This window comes from Cupressus sempervirens, chromosome 11 (genome assembly GCF_028749045.1).
Source record: "Cupressus sempervirens isolate cs-2001-9-10 chromosome 11, ASM2874904v1, whole genome shotgun sequence".
Lineage (NCBI taxonomy): Eukaryota > Viridiplantae > Streptophyta > Pinopsida > Cupressales > Cupressaceae > Cupressus > Cupressus sempervirens.
The window spans coordinates 790,827,134-790,838,232 of NC_143128.1; positions in this window are offsets into that span (position 1 = coordinate 790,827,134).

Sequence of the window (11,099 nt, forward strand, 5' to 3'; positions counted from 1 at the left end):
AGCGAGGGGCTAAACGTATCATACTCGACTCTGGCACACGGTCATATATGGGGCCAAGAAAGACCTTCAGGTAATTCGAGATATGCACGTGAAAACAAATCGTACTTTTTTATTGTTGTTGTTGATTTACAGGGGCTGGCCGCAGACTATTTATAGGGAAGAAGGCCTGGGAGTGAACACTGAGGAGATTAGGCTGACGATTATAATAGTTTAGTTATGATTCGGGGATGTTATCCGAAGTGCGATTGGGATTTGGTCAGTAGAGTCAATCTACAACTCCGAATGACGTGGAAAGGCCACTCATTTTTGGAGTTTTTTGTGGTATTCTCTCTCTTCTACTTTATGGGGTTGAATGGTTGAATATTTTTTTAATGAAAATGGGGTCACCTCGAAAGACGGCTAATAATTCATCTTAACTGCTTAAATAATTTAATAACAAGTGCTACCAAGTGGCTCATAGTGGCTTATATTTGCGTAAGTTGTAATAGTTTAATTAGATACAATACTAAAAAATAAGAAAATTAATTAAAACTAGCACTTGCATCCAAAGGCGATGCAAGGGGTACGCCGATAGTATATGAAAAAGTTGAAAGTTTATGTAAGATGGTTGCATCTTTTTTTAATTTTTTAATTTTTACCTAACATCATGAATACTTAGTTTACTATTGATATTTTGATGTCTGGAAAGGATTGAAATCATGCAAGCCATTGATTCTCTTTCTTAGAACTTAGAAACCATAATCACAAATAGATACAAATGAAGGATAAAGGTTAATTAAGTCAATCATTTGAATGCTAGTGGCAAAAGAGATACATTTACATTCCATGTTATAGTTACCATATTCTTTTAGGTTGCCATAATTTGGTGGTTGCATCCTCAACTGCCCTTCATTTGTGCAAGACATAAGTCATCCATTTGAGGTGAGATTTATTTTGAGTTGTACATTGTAAAGGAGTATCAAGAATATTAAAAGAAGGATGTCTTCTAGGAGGATACATTCAACATTCTCCATATAAATCCCTAGTTAAAAGTCCCATTTTGAGAACTTATGACAACATAATTAGGAACCTTAAGATATAATAGTTGTTTTTTTGTGGTTAGGCACAATTCTTAAATACAAACTAATTATATTTAATATGTTCTTGTAGCTACAAACATGGTAAGGTTGATGTTATGCATTGTGTACCTATTTAGAATAATAAATATCGGTATCAAGTGTTGTTCAAAGTATAATATAACTTGTTTCCATTTTTAGATACATGCAATGTAGATAAAGTAAGATAGTTAATCGACTATCCAAATCAATGAATTTCAACATGTAAATCCCCACGATAAAGAAAACATAGTCATACTTTTACTTCTACAAATCTTGTTTACGTTACTTTTACTTTTGCAAAGCTTGTTTACATAGACTCTTAAATTAGCCTATGACTTTAAATAGTGTTTTGATATGTAATACAAATATTCAATAGTTTTCCATGTTTGTCTTAGCTTTCCATGTGTAAATGCCAACAATATATGGTGAATCCCCTCAACAATGTATAGATCATCCAAAATGCTTAGGAATGGGTTATGTACCTACAATTACTCCCATGACTCTCTATTATTTTGCCTTTTTTTTGGCTTCCTCCTTGTGGCTAGTAATGTTAGGAAGTTTAGTCAAGAAGTAATTTAGTGTCACATTTTAATCCATTTTTAGATTTTCAACAACTACGATTTGTAAAATATTTAGTTTAGATGTTGCAAGATGATGAGCACTCCATAATTTAGTACACTTTGTCTCAAATACCCTTGAGTTGTGAAATAAAAATAATGTTGTTTTCTGCTTAGTTGATCTAAAATGATGAAAATGGTTGTTATTGTATTGGATGGTGTTCTCTATTTTTGTTAAATGGGTTCTCGAAGAGTCCACTTTTGATTATACTTGATTTTTCATTGGATTAATGAGTAGTAATGAAAACACCTCTTTGGTTTACATTTCTAAGTGGCTCATGAGAGTTTTATGTAGAAGGATTGGGTATTCATGCAATTTGACCATATGGGTTTTGAAGAGATTTCTTATCTTTGGAGGATGCGAATTATTAAAATGACCATCACAGAATATTTTATCTATGTAGATTCTTCTTGTATTATTTTAAGGATGAGCAATTATTTGATTTAATCTAAATCCTTATGGTTGAATAATGTTTTTTTATTTCAACTATTTAGATTATTTTAGGTTATTATTAGTTGTATAGTTGTCGTTGATTAATTGGTGTAATCTACTGAAAATTAGTGTTATATTACTTTTGTACATAGTTAGAGTTTTGTTTGATAAGGGATGACTATTTGATGAAATTTATAAAAATTGATAAAATTGGATGGGTATTGGAATTTGTTGTTTTCACTGTCGAGGGTTCCAAATAATCTTTCTATTCATGAGGGAATCTGGGAATTTATTGTTGATGTATGTTGATTAAAATGATATGCTTTTCTAGTTTTAAGTTTATCATCTAAGCTAGTAAAGTCTTATTTTATTAGCAGTGGACATTGTATAAAATTAATTAAAAGATAATTATGAATACTGTAAAATAATTTACCATATATTTACCTTTATTGTTCATTTTTGCATCAGTATATGAAATGTCAAGTGACTTTAGACAAAATTATCCAATTAAAAGCACATATCTATAAGAGTCCATGCTGGCACAGAAGAACATTTAGTACCCTACTACTGTATATTCCCTTGGAGAACAAATAAATGGTATCTGAGTTTTATAAAAACATATAGAGAGTTATTTGATTGGTGATCATATAGGATTTTTTATTTGATTTCCATTAGTTTTGTTTATTATAAAAAAATTGGATTTGATGGTTGAAGTTTGTTGGGTAACAACGAGATCACTGCGATGGGTGTCTGTGCGAGGTCGACAAGCTAGGGTAACCGAGCCCTAGCTCCGTTCTGTGTTTTTTGTGTGTGTGCTAGAAGGGGGAGGTGTTTCAGGCGGCATGGGGGAAGGCGTCTAGTCTGTAACGCCATTTTCACAGGCAGTTCTCTGGTCTGCAGGCAGTGGGGAAGGTGGTTCGTGTGGCGCCTGGTTCGTGGTCCCCTACGGTGATCACTCTAGGCCGGTGGAAGAATGAGGAGGGGTGAGTCATCAAGGGTTTCACCTGACATCATTTTGCACGATGTGGAGGACATGCATCCGTCAAATCAAGGGGCGAGGGTGTTTGATAATGCCCTTTTTTCTCAGAGCTCAGGAGTTACAGCATCAAATCCATCTAGCAGTTCCCAGATCACAAAGATAAACGGGTGCCTGGAGCGATGCAAAGAAAGACCTAAATTAGTAATCCCTTACGAGATGATTGTTGAGGATGTGGAATACTATTCAAAGCATTCGTTGTACTGTAAATTTGTGGGTTTAAGAGTGTCCCTTCAATTTCTAGAAAATTGGGCTCAGAGAATCTGGGAGCCAGATGGTGAAATGGAAGTCACATTTCTTGCAAACAACTTCTTCATGGTTACATTCACCTACATGGCAGATCGGAATAGGGTATTTGAGGGTGGGCCCTATTTTTACAACCAGGTTGGGCTTTTTGTTAAGCCATGGCATGCAGGATTTAACCCCTCTGAGGAGCTTCCGAATCGGGTCCCAATGTGGGTTCAGCTACCTAGATTTCCAATAGAGTGTTGTCGGGAGGATGTTTTCCATATGCTCGCTTCGATGTTGGGGAAACTGGTAGGGTCCTCAACCCAAACCCTTGGTAAGAGGGTTATGACTTTTGCTTGAACTTGTGTGGAGCTTGATTTGAGTAGACCACTGCCAGATGAAGTTGAAATGTGCACAGGGCCACATTCTTGGGTGTAGCAACTCGATTATGAGACCCTTCCCTTCCGGTGTTGACTTTGTCATGAATATGGCCACCTGCTGCGTAGGTGCCTGAAGGCCATGTTGGTTGATCAGCAGCCTCCACCCCCTCCTCGTCACAATCTGGGGGTTGAAAAAGGGAAGAAGCCAAATTCAGGAGAGGAAAAGGATGCTGAGGGCTTTGTATAGGTCAAGGCTCGCAATCGTAATAGAGGTCAAACGAGGACTTTGATGGAGAGACAGGAGGAGGATACCTTTAATAGATTTGAAGTCTTAGATGAACTGGGGCAGCAAGAAGTTATTCCAGGTTTTAGTAGCTTGGCTCAAATGGTTGTGGAGCCCGATTAGGAGATTGTCTCTTCTGACCCTCCTCTTGCTCCACAGGTTAGGTGACTCTGGGGTTAAATGTTGATAGGGGTCAGGAAGCAGGGGACGCTGCCCTTCCTGCACGGAGTGTTGTTTTGGATATGGATAAGCGTGGCAAGTCTTCTCCTCACTTGGGTATTCTTCAGAAGGATGGCAAGAAGGGGGTTTCTGAGAAAAGTGGTAAAAGTGGGCGTAAGAAGGACGTGGAGAAGATTAAGATGATTGGGGAGAATTTGGTGGAGTCAGGAGCTGTCAAGACCTTGGATTCTCATTTCTCGGCTCCCCAGAAATGATCATTATTTCATGGAATGCAAGGGACTTGAACAACGGCCCTAGACAAAAAGTTGTTCGAGAATTGGTTAGAATTCATTCTCCTGATGTTCTTTTTCTTCAGGAAACCAAAGTTTCTGTTGAGAGTATGATGAGTATAGCTCCTAAATTGTGGAAGAATGGTCAATGTCAGTGCATTGGAGCTCAGGGATCTTCAGGGGGGGTAGCTTGCCTCTGGAACCCACGTAAGATCCAGCCTATATGGTGGATATCCTTTAGATCATCTGTTTCCCTGGTCTCTCTATGCTACGAGTCGAGAGAGTTTGTTCTTCTCTCCAACGTCTATGCCCCTGTTGAGCTCCAAGGTAAGATCCTTACATGGAATAATATTCATTTTGTTCATGGATTATTTCCTTATTTGCCATGGATTATTGCTGGAGACTTTAATGCTATTTTAGATCTCTCTGAAAAATGGGGGGTATTGCAAGACTTGAGCCCTCCTCTATGCTTCTTTGGGATAACATTTCGGTACTCAATCTCGTAGGTATCAAGCCTAGTAATGGTTAGTTCACTTGGAATAATAGAAGAATAGGAGACAATTGCATTACTGAACGACTAGATCGTTTCATGGTATCCTATTTTTGGGTGGGTGGATTGTGGTCATCTAGGTCTGAGATATTAGACTGGAGAGGATCGGATCACTAGCCCATTAAGTTAGTTATCTCCTCCAATCGGTTGCCTCAGAAGCCACCTTTTAAATTCCAGCTTATGTGGTTAAGGGACCCAGATCTATATGTCTATGTAGCTGAGTGGTGGAAGGATGGTAGACCTGCCTTTGGTACAACAATGTATATTTTTGCTAAACTCCTACAATATGTTAAATATCAGCTTAAAAGATGGAATAGGTATTGCTTTGGTAATATTTTCCAAGGAAAATATGCGGCCCAGGCTGAGTTGAATGATATTACCAGGTTGTTAAGGGAAGATGGGGTGTCAGAATATTTGTTGCGGGAGGAAGCTAGGGCTCTGAAAACTTTGGCGGAGTGGGAACTGAGAGAGGAAATCTACTGGAAACAAAAAGCTCAAATTGAATGGCTTCAAGAGGGTGATAAGAATACTGCTTTCTTCTTCAATTCAGTTAAGGCCAAACAACATGGTAACTCCATATCAACCTTGGTGAATGTTAGGGGGGAGACGCTCTCCTCTTCTCAAGATATTTTCAGCGAAGCTGTACAGTATTTTGAGTCTTTATTTAGGGAGGTTTCATAGGGGGACTTGGTTGAAGAGGCCCAGGTCCTTTCTTGTATTCCTTCTTTAGTCTCTTTGGAAATGAAAGAGCATCTTATGAGTACCATCTCTTTGGAGGAATTAGAGGGGACTGTTTTCCAAATGAAAAAAGGAAAAGCTCTAGGTCCAGACAGCTTTTCAATTGAGTTCTTCCAGGAATTTTGGGATATTATCAAGATAGATTTACTGGCAGTTGTTCAAGAATCCCAGAGGAACAAGCAAATGCTTCGGGCTTTGAATTCTACTTTCCTTGCTCTCATCCCCAAGGGGGGAGGGGCTAATTGGATTAGTCAATTTTTCCCTATCTCTCTTTGCAATGTTATTTATAAAATCGTATCTAAGTTGATAGCTAATAGGTTAAAAAAGTGGCTTCCAATGTTAATTTTTGAAGAACAGAGCGGCTTTGTGACGGGGCACTAGATCCTGGATGGGGTGGTTGTGGCGACTGAGACTATTCATTCTATGGCCAATTCTAAAAACAAGGCTATGTTCATTAAGTTGGATATGGCTAAGGCATATGACAAAGTCCGCTGGTCTTTTCTCCAAAGGGTTCTAGGTGCCTTTGGTTTTAAGGAGGAATGGATCTGGTGGGTTATGAGTTGTGTGAATTCGACTTCTTTCTCAGTCTTGATTAATGGGGAACACTCTAATCTCTTTGGTGCTTCTCAGGGATTAAGGCAGGGTGATCCCCTATCCTTATTTGTTTCTTCTTTTGGCAGAAGGTCTGGGCCGGTTGATAAAAAATAATGTTGAAGGGGGATTTATTCAGGGCTGGCAACGGGGAGGAGGTCTTCTTGTGCAATCTCACCTACAGTTTGTCGATGATACAGCTTTGATGGGCATGGCTACCATTTGGGAGGCTTCTAATATACGCAAAGTGTTGGATGTTTATCTTGCTGCTTCACGTCAGATGATTAACGAGGACAAATCTTCCATTTTTTTCTTTAATACTCCACTTTCAATTTAGAGGAGAATCGCTCATATTCTCAAATTCCAAATTGGAAGTCTTCCGGTGTTCTACCTCGACATTCCTATCTCTAGTGGTAGGCAGTCTAAGGAATCATGGCAGGTCATTCTTGACAAGTTCTAGGCCAAAGTTACTCATTGGACCCACCGCTGGCTATCCTTTGTCGGTCGGGTCCAACTGATTCAATCTGTGGTTCAAGCTCTTCCTCTCTATAGGAGTATGGTTCAGGTGGCGTTGTTGAGCTTTGTTAGGGAACTAGACTCCTTAGCAAGACAATTTTTATGGGTTGGTAATCTATCTTCAACCAAGTGAAGTCTTGTCAAATGGGAGGTTGTCTGTAGCCCAAAATGGTTTGGTGGTCTTGGTTTACGGCAATCAGTGCTAACTGGTACCGCTTTGGCTGCTAAATTGTATTGGCGTTGGTGTGTGGAAAAGGAACAAGTTTGGGCTAGAATTTTGTCTCTGAAGTACCTTCCAGGGATCCCTCATAATGATATCCCTCGGTATGGCTTGTGCGAGAAAGGCTTTGTGATTTGGAGTACTCTCAAAAAAGGAGTGGCACTCATTAAGGGTGGCTTACATTGGATCTGCAAAAGTGGCTCAGAGGCTCAGTTCTGGCATGATGCTTGGGATGGGTTTCCTCCCCTGGTTGTTCAGTATCCTCATTTGCGCATGTTGGCCCAGAGTTTCTATGCTGCTAGATGGTCAAGAGTGTGCGACTTTAAATCTTTTTCCCCTCAGGGTCAGCTGGTGGAGGCAAGGTGGAAGAGTCCAAAGGAATGGCCTATTTTTGGTTCGAAAGCAGAGAGTTGTTGAGCTCCAGTTCATTCTTTTGGGGCGGAACTGTAATGCCCTTAGGGGTGATGATGTGTTGGCCTGGTCCCCTAATCCCAAGGGCATTTATACTATTTCCTCTGGTTATCAGGAGTTGCTCTCCCATCAGCTGGTGGGAGGGGAGGTTCAATGGTGGAAGAAAGTTTGGAGTCAGTTTTCTTGGCCAAAATGTAACTACTTTATTTGGACCTTGGTTTGGAACAGGTGCCTGACTTGGGACAATATTCAAAAGAGGGGTTTTTTCGGCCCGTCGAGATGTATCCTTTGTAGTAGTGAGGAAGAAGACTCTGTGCATTTATTCTTCCATTGCTCTTTCACTCTACAATTATGACATTTTTGGTGGGATGTTTGGAAACGCCCGTGCATTCATGCCTCTTCTCTGATGGATTTTTGGTTGAGACTGGGGAGGCCCCCATCCTTGGCTCCCTTCTTGTAGGATGTTTGGTATACTGGACCTACCTTATTGTTATGGCAATTCTGGCTAGAGCGAAATCGGAGAATATTTCGAGGAGAAGCTTTGGGTATTCAGCAGGTTTGGATTAGAATTTAGGGAATGATTTAGGACATAGTCTTAGCTAAAAGTGAGGTGGTGATGCCTCTTGAGAGGGATGATGCTGTAATGGTTGACAGGTTTGGAATTCAAGGAATTTCTCCAGACTTTGCCTGTGTTAGGCGAGGCAGAAGGGCGAAACATAAAGTCCAAAGGATAGGGAAATGGATGACCCCTCCGGCTAGCATTTTAAAAGTTAATAATGATGGTTCGTCTAGGGGAAATCCAGGGCCTACCGGTATAGGTGGGATTGGTAGGGACTCTTATGGAAGGGTGGTTTTTATATTCTTAGTCAATAGAGGGATGCAAACTGTTAATAGAATGGAAGGGTTGGCTATTCTTTATGCTTTGCAGAGGGCATATGCTTTTAGGTGGCGCAAGGTGATTTGTGAATCTAACTCTCAGGTTCTTGTGAATCTTCTACTTGAGAGGAAGTGTTCGGATGTTAGCTGGGAGTTGTCTTTGATAGTGCAACAGATTTTACAGGTTAGTTCATGATGGATTCAGTGTCTTATACCCATATTCCAAGGGAGTGGAATAGGGCAGCTGATAGTTTGGCAAAGTGGGCATCTGGAAATATAGATGGTTGGCGGATTGATGAGTGGGAGCAGCTGCCAAGTGAGTTACATCAAGACTTGAAGAGAACATTGACAAAGGATGTAAGTGGAATCAGGAAGAGTTGATTTTGCCTCTATGGTTTGTCCATGGTTTCTAGTGTTTTCTGGGGTTTAGGCCCTGTTTAGTTTTGTACTGCTTTGCTCTCTTCTTCAATAAAGTTTTTACCCCTCTTTTTCATTAAAAAAAAAAGAGTTTGTTGGGTAACTATTAATTGTTCTTTTATTGAAGATTCAAGAGCATCGATCTTTCTAGTGCCTCTATGTAATGCCAATTTTTTTAATGTATTATTTTGTTTTGTCTATACCCTTGGTATAAGTGGATTTACAAAGTTTGGTTTAAGATCACACTAGAATCCAAAATGAGAGCAAATCATACCTAGATCAATGGGATTTGTGTAAAGACAATGGAATTGGAAATGTAAAATGTGAAAATAAGTAGAAGATACATATTTAGTAGAAACACACTTAGAATTTTAGTACAAACTTTTGCAAGTAAGAAAATTCATTTTAGTAAAAATTTTGGAACTTTAAACTCAACATTTTTCCTTGTTCATATGCTTTTGAACCCATATTTCTATTATATTTCCATTGTTATTTATCAATTTGTACTATTCACTTTGTGTAGCGAAGTGTAGGGGAGTTCCATTAAGGACATAATGTAGTGACTAATCATTGAAATCACATACTTAGTATATTGTTCCACTTTTCATCTCATCTTGTCTTGTGTAACTTTCTTATTCTCTATTTTGGTCCGAATATTATTTTTAGATTGGTGTTTTATATTTGCATTGAGTCTACATCATTTGAGGGAAGATTTAGGGGTATTTGTTTGGGAGTTGAGTCATGCATTTTTTTTCCTCTCAAACATGTTTAGCACTTGATTTTATCCCTTTTACATAACATTGATACTACTTTGCTTTGTCAAAAGGTAAAATTATCAATATATTCTAGTTGTTACACAATCCCAACTTTTTACAAATGATAAGATTGATTTTCATCTAGTATGTGTGCAATAGAAGAAAAATGAATTTTTCATGGAACTTTAGAAGAAGTAGAAATTAGAGTTGTGTTCACTTCAAAGATTGATAAATGGAATGCCATGCAAGCTCTTCAAGTTTGAATTTTGTCTTCTATTTTTTAATGACTTTGATCAAAATTAAGGTTTGTCATCCTTGTTTCCAAACAATTCTTTACAAATGAGTACATTAATATGTTTTATTTATAAGTGAAAAAAAAAACTACTATTGTTGGTAAAAGAAGAGGATTGTTCATTTTTCATGGTTCTTTGTGGATTCTTTAGTATGATACTAAATTTACAAGGTGATTTACACCCATCTGAATTAACATATCAAAATAGTATTTAATTTCAAATTTATATAGATTGTATTCATCTAGAAAATTCAATATATCAATTAATCATAATAACAATGTTAACCAATTTAAATCAATGTCCTATTTCTCTAATTGGTCTTATGTTATAGGACACAGTAAACTCTACTATAATAGAAAATAAAACCATGCACAAGGCTTATCAACAATTAATGTTGGATTGGCCATTATTTTTTGCATTTGCGTGATATGCTTGGATATTCAGCATTTGGTGAACACAAACACACACCAATCTATTAGAGGCTTTAAACTATCCAATTATTTTATAAGGAGGTTGATACTTTTAACACTTGTATTGCAATCCACTTCACACTAATTGGTTACTTTCAAGACACTAAAAAAAATTATTTATAAGATTTGTATAGCATACATTTTCTTTATCAAGTTATTGTTAATAGATTGTAGTTGCAACAATAGTTGTAGGAAGATTGATGTTCATTGTAATTTATGTTTGACTATTGATTTAAATAAGCATACATGCAAGTGGCTCAAACACATGATGTTAAGCATGCTTGACATACCTTAAACATGACAATTATCATCACAATCTTTCTTAGGTTTTTTCTACTATATGTATTGTGGCCCCTAAACATCCCACAATTGGACCTTTTTCTTCTTCTTCTTCAAATCTTTAGATTCTTCTTACTTCCCTTGGTATTTCTCTTGCCTCTTTGGTTATGCTTTTTCTTCCTAACATAGTATCATTTTTAGAGATAAAATTAAAAAAGTCATTGCTTATAGACAACAAAAATACAATGAAGTTGGAAAATCATAAATGCTTAATTTTTGACTGTAACTAACAACTTGTTCTAATAAAACATACAGAGATAGATGATGATCATTACCTATATAAGAGAAAAATATTGGGTAAAAGTTGCTTTTAACATTTTACAAAGCAACAATTTTAGCTTCCACAATCTCACCTTAGAGAAAACATTTGTGGTAGCAGAGATAGATGAATATCATTACC